The sequence below is a fragment of the Cupressus sempervirens genome, chromosome 1 (genome assembly GCF_028749045.1).
Source record: "Cupressus sempervirens isolate cs-2001-9-10 chromosome 1, ASM2874904v1, whole genome shotgun sequence".
Taxonomy (NCBI): domain Eukaryota; kingdom Viridiplantae; phylum Streptophyta; class Pinopsida; order Cupressales; family Cupressaceae; genus Cupressus; species Cupressus sempervirens.
Window position 1 is genome coordinate 206,173,749 of NC_143118.1, and position 23,665 is coordinate 206,197,413.

At 36.1% G+C, this 23,665-nt stretch overlaps 1 pseudogene; it reads left to right on the forward strand.

Moving 5' to 3' along the window:
• The first annotated feature begins 706 nt into the window (after positions 1–706).
• The window catches only part of LOC149576847 (allene oxide synthase 2, chloroplastic-like), a 45,553-nt pseudogene continuing 22,594 nt past the window's right edge, over positions 707–23,665 (forward strand).

Genomic DNA, 23,665 nt, shown 5'->3' on the forward strand with positions numbered 1-23,665 from the left:
CAAATATACAATAGTATTCACAACCTCCACCCACATGTGTAAGGGCAACCCAACATGCAAGCTCATGCTCCTTGCACATTCCATTATAGTCCTATTCATGTGTTCAACACTCCATTTTCTTGTGGAGTCCTTGGAACAATTTTTTTTCTATGAATACCATTAGTGGAGCAATAATATTCAAATTCATGACTGCAATACTCACCACCATTATTAGATCTGAGACATTTTAATTTTTTACCAGTCTCATTTTCATCCAAGCATTTCCATTTCTTAAAAGTTTGAAATACATTAGATTTATGTGTAAGGAAATAAACCCATACTTTTCTAGTTGCTGTTATCATTTTTTACGCCCCTGCCAAGATTCAAATTTCAAATGTCCAGTCCATCCAACGGCTAATTCCCAAAGTTAATATTATTTTAATGCTTGAGAAACATCAAAAAATTTAAGTGATCAAAGTTCATAAAAAGTTTCTGTGGCTCGCAGGTTCTCCATCGTTAGATCTGGGGATATCGACAGTTGGCACTATCTTGCCATCAAAAGTTGCACGGTGGATACCATAGTAACATAGTGCCCTATCAAACATGTCCGGTGGGTCCAGTTCGCAAGATAGGTCATCCAAGGTTCTTTGGCGGGACGAAAAAGTTTATGCGGCATTGTGAGCGCTATGTCACTATCGTGCGTTGGCCGGAATAATGCCATAGCGACATGGCGCCCGATTGTGAGCAGAGTTTTATGGTGTTTGTGGGCCCCAGTTTCATGGCGAGCGGTCATTTTCATGGGCTAGAGATGAGAAATGCCGGTGGGGCGCCATGGCACCATCGAAAAACTCACGAGATTTTTGATGGCGACATAGCGCCTAACAAAAAGTTTGCCATGAAGAAGAACTTTAGACAAGTGAGTTGGGTTCCATTTCATACTTCATTTGCCCAATTGAAAGGGTCCTCGATCCACGCTAAAAAATTAGAACATGCCACATTTGTGAGGAAGAGCTACTCAATGGGTCGAGGTAGTACAATTCACCAGGATGATGTTACATGGACCAGTGTGGGGTCGCCACATGTATTATGGGGCCAAGATTTCCAATGTGATCAGTAAGATTAGGGCAGGTCTTTCATGGCCATTGGATCGACGCAGATCAATGATTGGCACTATCTCACCATCGGAAGTTGCACAGTAAATATGTTAGCGACATAGTGCCTTTCTGTTGCATGTCTGGTGAGTCCCAAGTGTGCCCTGTCAGATATCAACGAGGATTTATCAGACATTTGGCACGTGGTCAGTTCCTATTGATTGATACACTGAGAGGTAAGATCTATCTTGCTCGCTGTCAAATCAGTTTAGATCAACAACGGGCACTATCTTGCTATGGAGAACTACAAGAATTTTAGCCATAGCGACATAGCGCCCTTTTGCCACGTGGATTAGCGGAGCCAAGTCTCGCCAAGGTATGTGTGCCAAGTATTGCCAAGTGTCATTTGAGTGTGGTGCGGTTGTTGAGGTGGCACCAGGTATGATGGGCCCAGGGTAAGAACAACATAGTAGTACAACAAGTCTTCATGATCGTCCGATTTAAGGCAGATCAACGGTTGGTGCTATCTCGCCATCGAAAGTTGCACGGTGCATGCCATAGCGACATAGCACCTTGATGACATGTGTCTTGCTGGATCAGCCAAGGTTGATGGTTAATGGCTGGCAGTTAGTGTAATCATCACAGCTAGAATTGAAGGGTGGCACGGTTAGTTGAATAGAAGTTCACCACTAGGCACTATGGCACTATCACAAATTTTAAGTATTTTTCCCATAGCGACATAGCGCCCAGTCAATAAAAGGAGGGTGGTCAACCGCAGAAAGACTTCCTAGGTGGCAAAATGAAAAGAGGTGATTGGCCTGCATGGCCCAATTGGCTTGTGGGACTAGGTTGACTCACTAATCCTGCTAATTCATGAACCAAAAATGAAGGTAATCGATTTTGTTGTGTGATTTGATCTTCATGATCAATCCCGACCTACTCGGAATGAATGCAAAATGAAGAGGAACACTCCACCGTCTCAGTCGATCCATCTACCTGGTTAGAACATCAATGGCACCATTTTCTATCCTCTCAAAACACCTTTTGTGACAAAGATCAGATTTTCTTCAGACCCCCATGATTGTTCTCTACAGGACTTAATGGCAGGTAGCTACGAAGTCACTTTAGTTGGAAAAGATCTCAATTATACCTGAACTATAAAGGAAAATTTTGTAGATTTTGTTAGGGGGACCTTCTCTCTGATTTATCTCTGCTATTGCTCTGCAATTTAAGTGTAAATTCCCATGTGCCTCTGAATTGTATGATTCTCTACTTATCTCCTTCAGCCATTGGTATGAAAGTGCAAGAACTCTTTGCCTTTGCCATTATTTTGTGATGATTTGTAATCTACATGACTGTATCTTTTATGGCTTGTGAATGATATATAAGTGAACCTCTTCCTTGTATCATTTATCTTAGTTTTTTGATCTGTATGTGGTTATTTGATCAAAGCAAGTCTGGATGTGTATATCCTTAGTTTCATTCTAGTCCAGTAGCACATGTATGGGTAGGGATTGGTCTGAGTACTCTATTTTGGTGCATCACCTCTTTAGATTAGACTAGGTAGATTTGCTTTCATGCTCCCCTTCTCCCTTTTCTTCTCCAAGAGTAGTTAGGTGCACCTTGATAGTAAGAGGAAGTCGGCCTTCTCTGGAGACTCAACCTCATAGTTCAAGTCCCACAGCTTGGAGGTTGTTTCCATTGTTTCACTAGGTTGTCCTCGCGCATAGGCCTTGGACAAGGGTGAAAACCTAAGTGACAACAGTTGCATCATCAATAAATGTAACATACTAATGAGAGCCATCAAGGAAAGACACCTGAGCTGGTCCCCATACATTGGTATGCACAAGCTCTAATTTCTCCCTTTTATTTTCCTTCCTAGTCTTTACAAAACTCACTCTCTTTTATTTTCCATACACACAACTTTCATAGAAATCCATATTAACACATTTTAGACCTAGTAAAACTTTCTTTGAATGAAGTACTTTCATACCTATCTCACTCATATGCCAAAGTCTATTGTGCCACAATATTGTATCAAAATCTACAGCAACTATTTGTTCTCCTTGCTCAACTGCAATAATTGTTCTTGAACATTCATTTTTCTTTGAAATAATTAAAGTAGAAGGAACAATATGACTTGTACAAATATATAAGGTGCCTACTTTGAAACCTTTTTCTACTACAAGGGAACCTTTTGAAACCTTCCAATTTTTATCATAAAAAGTAACTACACAACCCTCATCACCGAGTTGCCCTACTGAAATTAAATTCCTACTCAGTCTTGGAACATGTCTTACCTCATGTAGTAGCCAATGATTCCCATTCTACAACTTAATCTTAATTTTTCCCTTTCCAACAATTTGATAGGATCCATTATCCCCCGAATAAACAAGCCCAAAATCCCCTTGGACATAATCAATGAAATAACCTCTATGAGGTGTAGCATGAAATGAAGCACTAGAATCTAAAACCCATGAATCATCAACACTTTCTAAAGATAGAAGCAAAGAATCCTCTTCGAATTTGTTACTATTGGTGTAAATAATTATTTACTTATTACACTTACTTATGTTTACTTAGGTTAATGCATTATTTAATTATTTTTCATTATTTTAAGTGGGACACTTAGGAGTTTGTGTACTCGCACTGAGTTACACAACTCTAACTATGCACATGGTGTCTACAACATAGGAGTATGCATCATTTACTGAGTTGTCATCTTGATAACACAATTATCTACACTCCTCATTTAGCACATGTTGTCTACACCACTAATTTGCATGCTACACCATTGTAGGCTTATCCTCACATTATCACACTTAATCTCGTGCTCAGTAGAGGATAATCCATATCTAGTGGACATGTGCCTGGTTGTATGACATATCATGATGTTGACTTCTATGCATTCTAGAAGTTCTCCTGAGGCCTTTATATATAGGCACTCCTAGTGTAATCTCAAGTTAAATATTGAATGAATATTGTCATCTTAATCATACTATATCTATTTTGGTCTATTGTGTGCTTGTGTTGAGTTCTTTAGTTCTTGGGTGAATGTTGGCCTAAGCCAAATTCTTACATGGTATCAGAGTTGAGGGAGATTCTCTACACATAGCCATTTGAGACCGTTCATGCTTCAGCACCTCGAGATGAATCTAGAGGATCCGTAGAAATTGGGAGTGTTTAGAGCCAGATCTAACCTCATTGTTGCATTTAGAGAGTCAATTTGGTGAAGATCGACTATAAATTTGCCTATGTTGGGTGAAAGTTGATTGTGAGGCAATTTTTTTTTGTAAATTGAAACTCGGAGGCCCCAATTTTTATTTTGGGTATGGTCATTTTATTGATATGATTTTTTTCTTTTCAGCTATGAATTTCTATGTTATTTTCAGAATAATTTTTTTCGTCAATTCTACAAGCAAACAATTTTTTTCCCAAACTAGGTAGTGACACCCCGACTCAGCTCTGTAATTGATGGAATATTTGTATTAATTTTTGTAGGGATATTCCTTTAATCGGCAAGTCATTAATCCCTTGGCCGTACCTCTAAAAATCCACAGAGGTGATACCTGTGACAACAACAAATAGATGCCACATTAACCCTCAGCCCTAGTGAATCACATCACTAGCACTAGAAACTTTAATTTTCGACCAAGCCTTCCCTTCATCGGCGATGAGATATTGAAATTTGTGTGCATGGACATTTCACTTTAAATAGCACTTAAAGTGCAGATCCCATCCATGTGGGATTAAAACCCACAAAATTTTGGCAACGAATCTTTCGGCAGGTGGAAGTATATTCTGGCATCTATTGCAACTATCCCTAGTGCACACAACATGATCTACCTGGTGCCACGAGGCACCCATGATGATAGTCCTCACTCCACACGGACAGAGTGCTGCCCACCCACCTCAAACATGCGACGGATATTCAATCATGCAACCTGCAAACAACTGTGACATGTAGGACATCCTGCCAAGTCATTGCCTAGTCAGTAGTGACATCCACATCTAGTCAGCACCCACATGGTAATCCAGTCATACTGCCACAAAATTTTTTTTCGTACTGTCCATATAGTATAGATAACAGCTCATCTAACATCATCCCAACCTACCAGTACAGTGACATCATCATTTCATTATCTTAAGCTTGACAGCCATCTGGATGTCAAAACATGCCAAATTTTAACTGTTGCGATAGTCGTATGACCATCAAATTTAATGTCATATTTCAGTAATGCAACCCCTCTCCAGATTCATTTTAGTTTTTTCAGTGTAACTTCAGGAGGCCATAACTCAAACATTTGGACTCCAAATTAGGTGTAATTTTTTATGAAATTGGGTAGAATTTCTTAAATTTTTCAATGGTGTAGCTATTTTCTAGTTTTGGTCCAAGGATTGTTCAAAAATTACATTTTTTGATGATTGTACCTACATAATCCTATATGTTGCAACTTCAAATGCTCTGTACAGGCACATCTAGAGTCAAAAATAGGTTCCATTTTTTTTTGAAAGTCTATTTTTTTTGTCTGCTTTCCAGATCTGCTATCAAATTGTAGGGTTTTGTGGACAAATTGTCAATTTTAGCAATAGGGCCTTTCTTTGCTTTGTAATGCTTCAGAATTGTAACACATTGTAAAGTTTCAAAAATGTACTCCATTAAGAGATTGTAACATGAAAAATTAGAAGTCCACAAAGACCAAAATTGGCAAGTGGCCCATTATAATCGCACTACTGATAAACTACCCAAAGCATCTATTTTGGGGGGTTTCTTGATTTAGTGAAAAGGGAGGGTGTTCTTGGTGTTGTGTTCTCTCTTTTTTGCACTTTTCTTTCATTTTTTCCATTAATGGGCAACTTTAATTTTCCTAGTTTAACTCCTCATAACTATGCTTCATGGTCAATCAAAATGTTTTATCAGTTAATGCATAATGGAGTTTCACAATATGTAGATGACACTCTTGCTAAACCAACAGGTGATAATGTTTTAGCAAGTGATATTTTTGATTGGGTTGCAATGGACAGGAAAGCCCTAGGTGATATATGTTTGGGGGTAGATGATAAGACCATGTATCAAATCAATAAATGTACTACATCCAAGGAAGCTTGGGATACCCTCAAAAGCCTATATGCTAAAGTGTCTAAAGAGCATGTGTTCAAAATCAAAGATGAGCTTGTATCCTTAGATCCTAAGTCATATGACTCCATACAGGATTTCATCATCAAGGTGCATGAACTAAGGACAAAGATTATTGATTGTGGGAGTTCTATTAAAGATGACAGACTGATCTATCTCATTCATAACAAGCTGCCATCAGAATATTCCACATTCGTATCTTCTTTTAACACATCAAAGACTACATTAGGGTTTGCCTACAAGAAAGTCACTTTTGATGAATATGCTAAACTATTGGATGATGAAGAAAAGAAGTTAAAATCAATTGGGATTCTCAAATCACCTTAGTCCAAAGCATTGGTGGAAAATGAGGGTTCTCAAAATTCAGCTAGACAATCTTCAAATAAAGGAAAGGGTAAGAAGAAATTGATGCAGAAGCATCCTAGGTTGCCTTGTTATGCTGATCATTTTTGTTCATTCTATAGTTGGTGCTGAGTTAGTTAGTTGGTGCTGAGTCATTGTAGCACCCTTCATGTGCCGAGTTACCCAGTTGATGCTGAGTGCTAGTTTCTAGTTGATGCTGAGTACCAATTTCCTAGTGGTTGCCGATTTATCTAGTGGTTGTCAAGCTGTCTATTTTGGGTTCTTAGTGGGAGCCGACTTGTGTATTTAATTTTGATCATGAATTTGATGATAGGATCTTGTGTCGGCCTTGCTCTTATGTAATCTTCTAGAATGTTCTGTAAGCCATTTTGGAAAGTATAAATAGAGAGTTTAGGATTAGAGTTAAGTAAGTTTTGAAGATGAAGTTTTAGAGAAGCTTTTGGGAAGAAGATTAGAGAGTAGAACTGAAAGTGCAAATTTGCAGTTGGATCTTTGAATGTGAATGTATTTGTAATTGGCCATAATCTAGAAGGCCTCAAAGCTAGGCATGTATGAAGATATTTTGATGAATCAATAGAAGTATTTTCTCTTCTCTCTCCTTTGGTTGTTGTTCCTTGTGTTTGCTTCTATTGTGTTAACTCTTGCAGGGTGGTTTGGATAGCTGGGTGAGCCATTGGCCCTAGTCTTTCATCCTCTTGCCTACATCAGTTGGTATCAAAGCTTGAGGTTTGTCCTTATGGAGATTAGATCATGTAGAACCTTGATTTGGATTTGGTTGTAGGGTGGCAGATCTACAGATTTGACCTGTAACTTACAGAGGGTTATGATCTTGCAGGAATCTGATTTGTAAAGATGGTTCATGGTAGAGGAAATAATGTTGATAATGCTATATTGGATTAGTTGAGACAAATTGTAGCCAAATTAGATGCTGTGGAGATAGTCCAGAGGAGAGGAGCACATCTTGATAATGTAAGTGATGATGAAGTAGTAGCACCAAACCCTAATCAAGAACCTGAAGAAGACCAAGATAAAGCAAGATTGTTGAGAGTATTGTCTAGAGCACATTCAAAACCTATTGTAGAAGTTGTTCCTTATGATGGAAAATTGGACACCAATGCTATGTTGAATTGGATCTTTGATATGGAGAAGTTCTTTGAGTATGAAAATACTCCTAACAATAGAAAGGTGAAGATTGCAGTCACTAGGCTAAAAGATCATGCATCACTATGGTGGGAGCACTTGCAAACTAATAGACAAAGGGGAGGAAAGGAGAAGATCAGAACTTGGCCAAAGATGGTGAACAAGGTAAAGAACAAATTCCTTCCTGCTGATTACCAAGTTAGGTTTTTGAGAAAGATGGAAAATTTGAAACAAAAGGACCTGATTGGAAAAGAATATACTAATAAATTCTATAGATTAGACATCAGATCTAAACATGTGGATGATGATGTTGAGAAAATTGCAAGGTACATTAATGGATTGAGATCTAGAATACAAGATGAGATAAGTTTTGTGAAGCTGGAAAGTGTAGAAGAAGCATATCAATATGCCTTGAAAGCTAAGGAGATCTTGACAAAGAAGCATGAACAAAGACAGAGAGGTAGAGGTGGTAGATTCGAGAGAGGCAGAGGTAGATCTTATGGAGAAAGTGGTATATCTGATAGTTTTTTGCAGGATAAAGGAAAATCTGAATGGAAGAATGATGACAAAGGCAAGACTAGATGGAAAAGTGGTAATTCTTACCGAGGAGGCACTAATTCTTACTGAGGAAGAGGTAATTCTTATTCTAGAGGTGGATTTCATGGTAATTATTTTAGATGTGGCAATGAAGGGCATAGATCCTTTGAATGTAGATCTTCTGAAGGTGGGCAACATAATAGAAATGCTATGATTCAAGAAGACATTGAGATTTCACCAAGTGGACCTGAGGCTGGAAAAAATTTGATGGTGAGAAGAACCTTATGCAATAAGGGAAGTGATGAGGAACCTATTTTAAGGAGAAGTCTTTTCAAGACAAGATGTAAGATGGCTGGAAAATGCTGTAAAGAGATCATTAATAGTGGAAGTTCTACAAATATGGCATTAGAAGAGCTAGTTACAAATTTGTAGTTATAGAGGCTAAAACATCCCAAACATTATCATGTTTCATGGATCAAAGATGAGCATAAGATATTGGTAAGTGAGCAATGCCTTGTGAAGTTCAAAATTGCACATTACTTTGATGAAGTTTTGTGTAATATTATGCCCATGGATTGTTGTCATATTTTGTTAGGTAGACCTTGGCAATATGATAGATATGCTATACATAATGGAATATTGAATCAATATAATCTTTGGGTAAATGGAAAGGAATGAACATTGTTGTCTTTGATCGAAAGTTGAGATGAGGTTAATTGTACTGCTATAAAAATTTGCATGGTTAATGGGAAACAATTTGAAAAGGAAGTGAAGAAGAATCAGGTTTGTTTTGCTATAATTCCAAGAAAACTGAGTTTTGTCAATGGAGACTGAGTGCTAGAAAAAATGTTAACTGAGTTCCAGTCAGTGGTGACCAAGTGACAGATGGTAGTATTGACCAAGTGCCAGGAGAAATTGTAGAGTTTCTGAATGAATGTAAAGGCATTATTGTTGAAGATATTCCTGATGGTTTACCTCCTATAAGAAGTATAAGTCATTGTATGGATCTGATTCCTAGAGATGGTTTGTGAAACAAAGCACCATATAGTTTAACACCTGCAGAGAATGAAGAACTTAATAGACAAGTGCATAAGTTGTTGCAGAAACGTTTGATCAGACAAATTTTGAGTCCATGTGTTGTACCTATTGTATTAGTACCTAAAAAAAAAAAAGAATGGAGAATGTGTACTGATTCTAGAGCCATTAAGAAGATAACAGTGAAATATAGGTTTCCTATGCCAAGGATGGATGACATAATGGATTGTTTGAGTGGAGCAAAGTATTTTACCAAGATTGATTTGAAGAGTGGCTATCATTAGATTAGAATCAGAGAAGGTGGTGAATGGAAGACTACTTTCAAGACAAAAGATGGTTTGTATGAATGGTTGGTTATGCCTTTTGGTTTGACTAATGCACCTAGTACTTTCATGAGGTTGATGAACGAAGTTTTGAAAAGATTCTTTGGTAAGTTTATGATTGTTTATTTGGATGATATTCGGATATTAAGAAAAACTAAGGAAGAACATCTTCATCATATTAGACAAGTATTGCAGAGGTTGAAAGAGGAAAAGTTGCTGATTAATCTGAAAAAGTGTTCTTTTATGCAATAGGAGATTGTGTATTTGGGATTTGTGATTTTAGCTGACAGATTGAGGAAGATGAATAGATATTGGATCAGAGAGTTGGAAAGAGTACAAGAGGGAAAGATTACTATGAATATTTGGTGAAGTGGAAAAAAAGACCTATTGAAGATGCTTCATAGATTTCTCAAATTGAGTTGGATTTAGCTCAGGTTGGGACATCTCAATGATTCAGCAGAATCATTTTTTTCAACTCCAGTTGTTTAATGGAGGAGCATCCTGGGTTGCCTTGTTATCTTGCTCATTTTTGTTCATTCTATAGTTGGTGCCAAGTTACTTAGTTGGTGTCGAGTCACTGTAGCACCCTTCATGTGTTGAGTTATTATAGCAATCCTTCATGTGCCAAGTTACCTAGTTGATGCTGAGTGATGCTAAGTGCCAATTTCTAGTTGATGCCAAGTGCCAGTTTCCTAGTAGGTGTCGAGTTGTCTATTTTTGGTTCTTAGTGGGAGCTGACTTGTGTATTTAATTTCTATTGTGAATTTGATGATAGGATCTTGTGTCAGCCTTCCTCTTATGTAATGTTTTATAATGTTCTATAAGACATTTTGGCAAGTATAAATAGAGAGTTTAGGCTTAGAGTTAAGTAAGTTTTGAAGAGAGGAAGTTTTAGAGAAGCTTTTGGGAAGAAGATTAGAGAGCAAAATTCAAAGTGCGAATTTGTAGTTGGATCTTTGAATGTGAATGTATTTGTAATTGGTTGTAACCCCGAAGGTCTCATAGCTGGGCATGTATGAAGATATTTTGATGAATCAATAGAAGTATTTGCTCTTCTCTCTCCTTTGGTTTTTGTTCCTTCTATTTTCTTCTGTTGTGTTAACTCTTGCAGGGTGGTTTGGATAGCTTGGTGAGCCATTGGCCCTAGTCTTTCATCCTCTTTCCTGCATCAAAAATGGAAGAAGGAAAAATCTGAGGATGCAAAAAAGACAACACCACAATCCAATCAACAAGGAAAGTCCTCAAATTCCAACAAGAAAGGGAACAACAATAAGGAGAAGTGTGCTTATTGCAAGAAATCGGGTCATGAAGAGCATGAGTATTATCTTAAAAAGATTGATGAATTAACCAACATCATGAAGAAACATAATGTTCCATTGCCTAATGCTTATAAGGAGAAAGGATCATCTTTAGATTCAAAGGGCAAAGGGCAAGCACTCATGGCTAATTCCAACCCTTCAAAGGAATGGATATTTGACTCAGGTGCCTCTTATCATATGGGTTCTTCAAAGGAGGATTTTTCTTCATTGAATCACTCAAAGGTACCACACATCTTCATGGGGAATGATAGTAAAATGGAAGTTGATGGAAAAGGAAATGTGGAGATGGAAAATGGAGAGTTTCAAGAGGTTCTCTATGTTCCAAACCTAAGTTTGAATCTCCTCTCAATCTACCAAATCACTCACCTTGGAGATGGATGTAGAGTTGAATTCTTTCCAGACTTAGTAAAAGTGCACAGTCTTATAGACAATTCCTTGGTTGTAGTAGGGAAAGTGGATGATAACAAGAGATTGTACTCTTTCTCTCATTTTGTGCCTAAGTCTCCTTCAAAAGCCTTGTTATCTTAATCCAATTCAAACATGCAATTATGGCATGAGCGGTATGGTCATCTTGACTACTGCTATCTTCAACAACTTTGCACAAACTAAATGGTGAAAGGTCTACCTCAAATTGAGTTTTCCAAAGGTGAATGCTCAACAGATTCAGTGGATATGCATCCACAAGGGAAGTTATAGAGAGGGAAGTCTTCTAGAGCAACACGTGTTTTACAAATGGTTCACATGGTATTAGCAGGTCCTTTTGCATTCAACCAGGGATGCTACATACTTACCTTTGTTGATGACTTTTCAAGGTTCACTTGGGTCTACTTTCTACATAACAAAAATGAAGTGTTGGACACATTTATAGACTTCAAGACTCATGTAGAATAGAAATCCAAGAAAGCCATCAAAGTACTCCGTATGGATAATGGAAGCATGTATGTGAACAAAAGACTTTCAAAATTTTGCAGACATGAGGGAATTGATCTACAAAATCCACCAGCTTTCAATCTGCATAGGACAGATGTTGCATCTTTGAGGATTCACACTCTTAAGTCTATGGAAAGTTGCATGGTTCATGCCAAGTCTCTAGATCCATCATTAGAAGTTGAAGCAATCTCCAGTGCCACTCACATTCTTAATCATTCTCCTCATCCAGACTTAGATGGGAAAACTCTTTTTGACGCATGGTATGGTAGAAAACCTATTGTGACACACTTCAGAGTCTTCGGGTGTCCTGCATAGGCAAAGAGATCTTCCAAGGGATGCAAGGCACAATCATCTCGGCCTTGTACCTTCATTGGTTATGAAGATGGTGTGAAGGCATAAAAACTTCTAGATCTTGAGACACATCAGATATTTGTGGAGAAGGATGTAAATTTTGAGGAAAGATCAAAAAGCTTGTCCTCTACTCCTCTTCACACATCATACAATGTGGAAACTGATAGTGATTTCAGCGATAGTGCTTCAACAGATTCAAACATGTGGGGTTCTATCAACAGTTACAGTGAGAGGTCACTTCATCAGTTCAATCCACATGCATACATCACCATAATGATAGGTCTAGAACAATAGGATACATCTAGTCTTCCAGATATTGGTTCAGTGACAAATTTGGGGGACAGTATTCATGATCTGCCTCTTCTTCTTGATGCAGAATTACCTTCTTTAGTTGTCATGAGGGTTCAATCCGACTCTCTTTTTTATTCTCTACATGATTAGTCCTCATAGGTTGAAGTGATTGTGGATACTTATGATCAACAATTGTAGCAGGGTTCTTCATCAATTGCAGAGACAAATAGTTCTTCAGGATTGGTTCTTTAGCCAGTTGAGCAGGTTTCAAAGACATCACTTATTCATGGGATTCTTTCCACACACAATGGAAGCATCTCATTTGTACCTTTGGCATTGTTTCTTCCTAAGGGGAGGAACACCATTCTGTAGTCTTGGATCAGCTTCTTCATCAGAGCAGTCACTATTTGGCATTCTTCTTTGGGAGGCAAGGAGCCTATTCTACCTCTCTTCCTCTTCTCATCATTCTCTTATGTATATACTAGATGTATGTTGTAATGGGGGGGTCTTGATTACTCCATCCATCCATGCATCCCTATTTATCCCTCTTTTAGGGGGAGGGTTTTTCCCATGAGGTCTTGCCTCTTTCCCTGCTTTATGGGAGATTGCATATCATTATGTACATGGGTACCTAACATGGCCTAGTAGCCGGGACCCATATTGCATTTCATCCTAGATTTCGTAAGCTTAAGGGCATTCCCCTAAGTTGCACTTAAGGGGGGGTGTTGGTGTAAATAAGTATTTACTTATTACACTTACTTAAGTTTATTTAGGTTAATGCATTATTTAATTATTTTTCATTATTTTATTATTATTTTAGGTGAGACACTCAGGAGTTTGTGTACTCTCATTGAGTTATCCAACTCTAATTATGCACATGGTGTCTACAACACAGGATTATGCATCATTCACTAAGTTGTCATGTTGACAACACAGTTATCTGCACTCCTCATTTAGCACATTTTGTCTACACCACTGATTTGCGTGCTACACCATTGTAGGCTTATCCTCACATCATCACACTTATTCCCGTGCTAAATGGAGGATAACCCATCTCTGGTGGACATGTGCCTGGTTGTATGATATATCATGATGCTGACTTCTATGCATTCTAGAAGTTCTCTTGAGGCCTTTATATACAGGCACTCCTAGTGTACTCTCAAGTTGGCTAAGCTAATATTGAATGAATATCATCATTCTGATCATACTCTGTCTATTTTGGTCTACTATGTGCTTGTATTGATTTCTTTAGTTCTTAGGTGACTTTTGGCCTAAGCCAAATTCTTACAGTTACTTTCCACATTTGCCTCCTTGTCTTCATCTAATTTATCTCCTTCATTTTTCTTTCGACTCTAGCAATCTTTCTTTTTGTGCCCTAGTTTCCCACAATACTAGCAGTCATTCGGTCCTCTCGATTGAGACCTCCTCCCTTTTGAATTTCTTTTTGATTTCGCACGATTTTCAGAATTACTTCTTCTCTCAGTCATTCTGTCCCTACTTTGTGCATTCAAAGCACTTCTTGATGTAGATCCACCTAAGGTTTTCCTATGAGTTTCCTCACTCAAATAACACCAATCACATCATCATATTTTAGGGTACTAGATCTAGGAATAGAATTATTTACAGCCATTACCAAGCCATTCTAGTTTTCAGGCAAAGAACACAAAATCAAGAGAGCCCTAATTTCTTCTTCAAAATAGATATCCATAGAAGATAACTGACTTGTAATAGTATTAAACTCATTTAAATTATCTATAATAGATCCACCTTTTTCCATTTTCATATTAAATAAATGCCTCATGAGAAATACATTGTTTGTAGTGGAGGGCTTTTCATACAATATCACTAGGGTTTTCATCAATTCTTCTGTTGTCTTTTCTTTTGTAATATTAAATTCCACTGATGGTGCTAGGCATAATCAAATGCTTCCAAGTGCCTTTTTTTTCCAAAAGATCCCATTCATCATTTGACATAGATCCTTGATTCTTGGCTTTGCCTTCCAATGACTTCCATAAATCCTTCTGATAAAGATAGTCTTCTATTTGCATCATCCATAACTTGAAGTTATACCCATTAAACCTATCAACCCTTAGCTTACCCTCATTTACCATTGCTCTCACTCAACTGTGAGACTCCCACTCAATCGTGAAACTGTCCTACAGAGGACAACTGAGAAACAACTAGGCTCTGATACCACTTGTTAGGATTAAACCACAGATAGAAATAACAATTACAAGAAAATATAAACAATAATAGAAAATAATAGGTCACATAGAAAAGAACAAAAGGCATCAAGATTTAATGTCCATCAAACAGCAAGTCCAATATTTTTATGATCCAGTGATTACAACCTAATTACAATCTGTAATCCCTTACAACTCAATATTACCGCAAGAACTAATTTTGCATCACACCTTATGAAAAAATCCCTAACCCTAAGCCCTTGTATACAAGTATTTTAACCACTTTAGGGTTATAATTACATGTCGGCCAAAAGTCCTGATAAAATAAGGCCCAAATTTTATTTTCTGTGGTGATGCCCTGAACCCCAAAGAATTTATGAAGTATGTATAGTACTTTCTTGATCAGTCACCACAATCTAACATTATAATGTTACACCAACTACCTTGGGAGTTTAGCAATTTCTAGCCAATTTTAGATAATAGGGCCTTATTCAAGTATCGTATTCCTCTTAAATTCAAACCTCCAAGAGCTTTTGACCAATGGACATTCTCCTTGCTAACCAAATTTATTCTAGACACCTCTTCAGTGTTGGACCATTAGAAATTCCACTAGATTTTTTCCATAATGTCTCTGAATCTACCTAAGATTTTGAAAATGGAGAGGAAATAATCAGGATGTCCTATAGTGAGGTAGAGAGAAGCTAGAATTTCCTAGCATTACTCAATATTTTTCCTTTCTATCTCGCCAATTTTTTTCCTGAAGCATTCAACTAGACCATTCCAATATTGATTGGGAACTTCATTTATTGTAAGTAGTAGACCAAGATAAGTATCTTGGAGGCATGCCTCCTAGCAACCAAGAATACCTATCACCATTTCTCTCAAACCAAAAATGGTGTTAAAGAAAAACACTTTTCTTTTTAGGTAATTTATGTAATGACCAAAGACTAGCGCATGCTAATTTAGGGTGTCTTTCCATTCTCTAGATTCATGGATGGAAGAGATGCCGAATAAGAAAGTATCATCCACAAACTACTAGATGCTTTATGGGGGCCACCAAGAGGTAGGATTAATGCCCTTAATTCTACTAGAGTTAGTCAAAGAAACTAAATTCCTACTTAGAACTTCTTCTACAATAAAAAAAAGGTAGGGAGATAGGGGATCACCTAGGCAAAGATGTTGGGAGGAAGAGAAGAAATTGCAAAGGGCTCCATTAATGAGCACCAAGAAAGTGACAGAGGTAAAAAATTTTTTTTATAATACTATTAGCCTTTTCATTAAAGCTGAGTTTGGTAAGAATAGCAAAGAGGAAATCATTCCTGACCTAATCATAGGCTTTGGAAATATCCAATTTAAGTGTCATACCTAGGTTCTTAGACCTTTCTATAGAGTCTATTACCTCATGGGTGGTTATAACTACATCAAGAATCTTCCTTCTGGGAACAAAGCCATTCTGATAGGAGCTAATGAATTTTTATAGGAGGGGCTTGATATGATTCACCATAACCTTAGCAAGAACCTTATAAATTGTGTTACAAAGGTTAATGGTTCTGAAGTCTTCCAACCTTAGAGGGCGCTCCGTCTTAGGGATGAGAAAAATGAAGGTTTGGTTAAGTTCTTTCAAGAGCTTTTTTTTCCTAACAAAGTCAAAAGCAACATGGATGATGTCATACATAACAATGCCCTACAATTCCTAGAAGAAAGTAGGAGAGAATCCATCAGGATTGGGGGCTTTATACTGATCCATACTAAAAATAGTCATTCTTACTTCCTCTTCTTTGACCTTGCAAGTGATTTTCTCATTCATTTAGTCATTAATCATTGGTTGAAACTACATCTGGATATCACTTTGTAAATTGCTATTAACCTGGGTAGCCGAGGGATTGTGTAATTCCTAGAAATAGGAATTGACTTTATCTTCTATCTATTCCATTTTAGTGACCTCATGGTCATTATTATCCATCAACATGTTGATAGTCTTTCTCTTTGTCTTTCTCAAGGCCAATCTATGAAAAACTATCATTTTTCTTCTCCATCTTTCAACCATTGGCCCCTAGATCTCTATTTCTAGAAGACTTCCTCCCTATTCATGAGGGTTTTCCATTTATTTCTACACTCCTTCTCCTATTGTTTTTGCTCATTCTATATATTTCTTTGTGCAAGTTTGTTTTGAAGAGCATCCAACTTCTTTTTAGCAACCTTCTTTTCTTTTGATAAATTACGAAGTTAGTATTTGCTCCATTCTCTCACTTGCATTCTTATTTTGTTGAGTTTTCTATCGATAAAGAACATGACCATGCCTTCTTCTAGATACTTCCACCACAGTGCAATATATTCTCTAAATTTATTATGCAAATGCCACATGCTCTCATACCTTAAAGGCCTTTGTCTAGTAGAACTTTGTGTCCAGGAGAGAAGCAATGTAGAATGATTTGAAATGGTCCTTGGATATGCCTTTAGGGAGGTGTGCTCAATAATGTCCCATCAAGAAGATATTAGATCCCTATATAGCCTAACTTGAATCAAGTTGTTCACTAGTCTATTATTAGAGTAGGTGAAGGAAAAACCCCGGAGATCAATATCTATCAGATCATTTCTTTTCAAAAATTCCTCCAAGTCTTGCATAATATCCAAAAAATCCTCCAATCCCCCCAAATTCTCTAAAGGGTACAACAGGGTGTAAAATTCACCCATACACAAAAAAAATTCCTATCTCATGGAATCAACAATAATCGTAGCCTCATTCTAGACACCAATCCTACCATTGTGAGTGTTGGGGGCATAGAAATTAAGAATAGTCCAACTAGCAGTTTGGGTGGTGAAATTAGTGGCAACAAAAGGGGTCTTGATAGAGATATCTATGCCCACAACCCTGTCACGATTCCACATCATAGCAATACACCAAAAGTTGCATTAGCATCACTATAGGTATATTTAGCACCTAGCCCAATATAATTAGCCACTTTCAAAAGAATTGCTCAATCACTTTCACTTCCTACAAAAGAATCATACCAGTGTTAAGTTCAATTTTATTCTGTTTGATTTTGTACTACTTCCTGGGGCTATTCAACCCTCTCACATTCTAGGATATGATCTTCATCTTTTATGGTTATGGGTTTCCTTCAAGTTTTTTTGTTTCCCCTGTGGAATATACTTTTATATTTCCTTTTGGTGGATGTTCTTGATGAAAGGTCTCCCAATCCTTGTAGTTGATCCAACATCTGCCCTATTCCCTCCTCTAATATTTCTCTTCAGGACTGTCCATTCAATTTCATTGCTAAGGAAATCAAGGCTTTGGCCCTCAGAAGTAGGGGAAATGACTTCAACAATACCTAGAAGAGGAACCACACGGGTTCCATTTTTGAGTAGTGAGTAAGCCAGCCCCAAGTTGGGGGAAGGGGGATGGGGGGGGGGGGGGGGGGGGGGGTTGTTATAGTAGCTCATAACCCTCTCAACAATCATTTCTTTGTCTAGAAAACCATAACTTAGATGTGGGTTTTCCAAGATCTATATGTCAACAATCTCCCCCTCTTCCTAAGTAGTAGGATCCATTAAATCAGTCATATCCTCACCTTACACTACAACCTTCTCTTTCTCAGGGGTTCTAGTGCTCTCATCAATCCAAGGGGTTCCATTCAACTAAGGAACCTCCATGCAAGTTTTGGTGGAACCAATTAGTTCTATTTGTTCTTGGGTTTTGCGTACAACAACCCTTTCAACTATTTTTGAACTTTCAACCACCTCCACGCCTGGGGATGAGACCTTGTTCTTGAGTTTCTCACTCTTTGGGTATTCCATAAATAGATAGCCAAAGTTGTTATATTTTTGGTAGAAAGGACAAACATTCTCATAATCCAATGGTTGTGACCAAGTTCACCATTTAGACTTTAGATCCACCATGGTTGGTAGGGGTTTATTCATTCCCACATTCACACAGATCCTAGCGAAACCAACTTTAATTTTTGAACCAGTCATCGAGTCCATTTTTATGATCTACCCAAAGGAGTTGCCAATCCATCTGAAGATACACTTACTAGAGTTCCATGGGGAGCCTAGGCAAGCATATCCAAATTGGGGTGGATCTATAAAGGTCACTCTTTGGATTAAAACCTACTTTCTATTTTTCTATATTAAGTGGTATTTACCAAAGTTCCAGGATCCATCCATGATTGAATCTTGGTCCTTTTTAGCCATGAAGCTAAACAAGAAGAGAGCCCCAACCATCGTAGAGATGGATACAAAACCTTTTAGTTTCCACTTCGTTGTGCACCATTTTCTGACCATATCCACTGTAGGTTAGAAAGAGACAAACTTTCTAACAAGGCACAAGGTAACCCCTAAGGAAATTGAATCTATGAAAAAATGTTTTTGAATATAATGGAATGGTATTAAAGAGTCACTTCTAGTTGAATTTTTGAGCATCAATATTCTCTCCTACATTCAAGACTAATCAAATAAACACCAAATTCTACCTCATTATTTGTTATGATCCCAAAATTTACTGAAGTCTATTTGATTTTATTTATTTTTTAAATCTTTATCAAGACATCACACTCAAATTTGACCCACGTAGGAGTGGAGTAGTCCATAGTAGTCCTCTCACAGGCTTATAGATAGAACAACCTTCCCAACCCCGTTCAAGAGTGACTCCCTTAAATGACTTATGATAAAATTAAACATAACTTTATATACTTGTGACTATCAAAAGATCTAAGAAATAATTAACAATTCACAAAAAATATTTCAATATCCTTCATAGTATCTCTCCTTAAACTATCTAGGATTTTAAACATTAAAATTTGGCAATTCTTTGCGTCTTCCCATCTATTTCTTTATATTTTAGTTGATAAAAAAATTATGTTATTGCATGCATTTTCTATCACTTTTTTTCTCATTTTTTTTATATGATTTTGTTAGTCAAGTGAGTTTATAATCTAGTGAGAAGATGACATTGTTAGGAAACCATATTAGATAAAGATTATCTTTTGTGAGAGATATTGTGCTAACACATGCACAATCCCAATAGCTTCTTAGATATTGAATCATATCTTTTGTTGCCATGTTTCTTATTTCCTACAATTTGTACTTCTGAAATGAGTTTTCCATCTCTATACTATAAACTTCAATTTAAAATATTTTTCCTTCCCAATACATTTAATTTAATAAGAACACTTTGTGGATAACTATTTTTCATCACTATATTACTAAATAGGTTTAAACCTAATAGAAATAATATTTACAATCAAATCTTCAAAATATCAAATATACATACAAAAATATGAGACAATAGGTCTACTTTATGAAATTACCATTAATTTATTTTGGTTTTGATTCCTAAGAAATATCCTCAACTAAGAGGATGTGGAGCTTTTAAAGGTATAGGTTGTGGTTATAACATAGGAGCTTCAGAGGAGGTGCCCAATGAAGTAGATGTAGATGAAGACAATTCCTTGTTGCTTAGGTTATTTGGGGCTCTAGTGTTTTTTGTAGTTTGGGGATTTTGTGAGCTTGCTACTAGAGGTACTTTCTCTTGAGGAAACCATTCTATTTGAGTATATGGAGTATTGAAATATAAAATTAGATAGTTAAAATTTAGTTTATATTAATAAATGAATAACTAGTTAGCTTTTAGTTTCCAGAAAGTTACATTCTAGTTTGTATAGTTTATAATAAGAATAAAAATATTTGTATGTCTCATGAATGCAATTAAAATACCAAATAATTGAATTTAAATCTAGATAAAATATCTATCACATTATAATCTCATTTATATATGGTATCAATTCATCCAATGATCCTATCATGTGAGTGAATGAGGCCAAATGGGGATGACATGAAAAAGTGTTCATTGTGAGTTGTTTGTTTTTCAAAAATAAATACCATGCTACAATTTTTGTTAAAACAAGATTTTGTGTTTTAAACTAAATTATTTTGCATTCAAAGACACAAGAAATAGCAACACATAGATCTTGAGTGAATGAAGAGGAAAATAACTCTTTCTATATTTTTATTTTGTCTTTTATGGTCACAAGGAAAATTAATTATTGGAATATGGCATCTATATTCAATGATTAGGCTTTTTTTTAAACATACCAAACAAGTGGAAATAAATTGAATTTGAGAATCAAAATAAGTTTGTGTTCTAGAATTTTTTTCATGGATTTAAGCTATTTTGAGGGTTTCATTCAATATAAGTTTTTAAATTTAGAAAGAAAAATCACTTGCCATTTTTAGATTCATACCAATATTTCATATTTGAATGATTTATTCCATTTTTCAAGGGAGGTTCGATGGTGTGTGCTTAAATTTATTTCTACCAATTTTTAAAGAGAAGTCTTTTGTGTCATTTTAGTATTTTCCTAGGAAAATCAATCATACATCTCAGTTACTTAAAATTAAGAATTATGTCTCTTGTCTGCTAAGGATAATATTGTATCTTTTAACATTATATGTTAAATTGATTGTGATAGATCTTCCAATGTGTTGAGGAGAATCTTGGTTGTATGCACCAAATTTTATTCTTAGTAATTTAAAAGTTGAAGTAGACTATGCTAGTTTTTCATGCGAACATAACACAAGGAGGAGCAATTTTGCAATATAGTCCATGTTTATGATTAGTTTTTATGAATAACAGAGATTTCAAAGGGAACGTAAAATCTAGAACCATGTTTACGATTGTTATTTTTCATTTCACTACTAATTGTTTTTACAAACAAGAAAAAAAGCTATTATCTACATAAGGTGAAAAGGTAGAATTAGTGCTTTGACTTCTGAAAGAGAGAAATATGTGATAAAAATTATCTCTTTTAATAGATTCATTCAAGGATAAATAACAAATGGAGAGAGTGCATGAGGATATAATTATATTTTAGATATTATGTTTTGAATAACTGAATAGAATTTCTTTAATGATTTGTTTTTTTTTTTTTTAGGCCGATTTATAGTACACCTTACAATTTCAAAGACTTGTAAGATTGGCAACATTGTGATTTTGATTAAAATATTCCTTATAAACTAAAGCAAGATTATACATGAGGTTGGAGGAAATAGATGTAGGAGGACTTTTATCATTTCAATAAAGATTCTCAATCACCAATGATTATTAATGTCAAGAAACTATCTGTATCTCTATAAACATGCAACTTGGTAGATTCATCCCTAAAGAGAAGAGGGGGCTCAATAACAATATTGTCCTTCAAAGGAGCAAAGGGGCAGATTGTGGGGGGAGGATTGAAGTATAGTTTTTTGAGAACCTAAGGATGAATTAAAAACACTCAAAGAAGATGTGAACTTTCAAAGGAATTTCATCCCATATAAAGACATATTAGTGATAATTATTTCTACAATACTTAAGGAGGCACTAGACACACTCAAAGGAGATGTAAACTTTTGGAGGAAAGACATCTCATGTGCAATACTAGAGATGATGCATTAGACACACTTGGAGGAGATGTGAAATCTCAAAGGAAATGTGTCTCATTATGTAGGAGAGGTGCCTAGAACATTCATGTTGTGAAGATAACTTCAAGTTTTATGGTTGGAGAACCACTAATGTAACCAGTTTTGTATTTCTTTAGCAAGTGTGGAGGATTGGCAAAGGATATTCATCAAAGTCTCCATGGGTTTGGAATAATAACCTTGCAACATCCACTCTTTTTTTATTAATGTAATAAGGGGGGAATATTGGAATATTACATTAAATATTTTAAATTTAGTTTAGAATAATAAATAAATAATTAGTTGATTGTTAGTTTCCATGAATTTACATTCTAGTAGATATTTTATAATAAGAGTGAAAGGCTTTATAATTCCCATGAATGTAATTGAAATATCAACTCATAGAATAAAATTTTGATGAAAAATATCGATTCTATTATGTTCTCTTCTTTCGAGAGAGTTGGTGTGATTTCATGGATTTGGAGAGAATTTCCCCTACAACTTTGGGGTTGTGAATATTTTATTTATGCTTTCTATGATAGAAATGGCTTGGTCATACTTTGTGGTTTTTTGATTCATTCCTAATAGAAACCCCTTTTTCTTGGTGGTCATTTTTGCCTTATGATGCTTTTATGGTCATCTGTGATCTATTGATTCAATGCTGTCAACTCATAACATTAGAAAATGAATGAGCTTGAAAAGAAAAAGGGTTCTATTTTTTGGAGTAAGCGAAGTAGTGAGACAAAACTAATTGGTCATCAAGAAGATGCAATAAGATGTCCACACAAAAAGTAGAAATATCAGAGTATTTAGTACCTCACTAGAATTAGTTGCTAAGATCATTGTAAAGGGCCTTTGGTGGTTATATTGTTTTTAGACTTTGGGTTTGTTTTCTTTCTGGCCCTTGTATTCATCTTGGGAGTATATTTGGAGTGGAGATTTATCTTTATATTACAATGCTTTCAAGTTTCACAACCGAAATAGGGAATGGCTTTTTCTTAGATGGAGTTGCTATTTCTTAACAAAGAAATAATTTTGGCTGCTGCCCCTATTCTCATATGAAACCATTTAATCTTTTAGAGGTCTCTCCCTTCTTTTCTAATGATAACTTCTTCCATGTTGGATGGTGGCTTTGTGTGGGAAAGAGATTCTCTAATTTTTTAAGTCTTCTTTTCCTCAAGTAGTGCATTTTAGAGTTCATTTCTCATAGCAAGGGCCTCCTTCTAATATTTTTGGTAAAATATATCTACTTTGGATTCTTGGGTATAATGTGTATGAAATCAATGTTATTCTTTTATCTAATACCCTTTCATCTTCTATCTTAGGAGGTCTAGTTATTTTTTGAGTAGGGGTCTTATGGATTCCTCTTTATTTTTAACTTTTTGGCAGCCTCTGTGTTTCCTTTGCCTTTTCTTGATGGTTCTATTTAAAAGTTTTCAATTTTACTATAACTCATGAGTCTCTTATAGGGGGAAATAATTACATTAGTACTTATTATGTGAAGCCTAGGCTGACTAATTGGAAGCATGTTTAATATGACGTCTTTTGT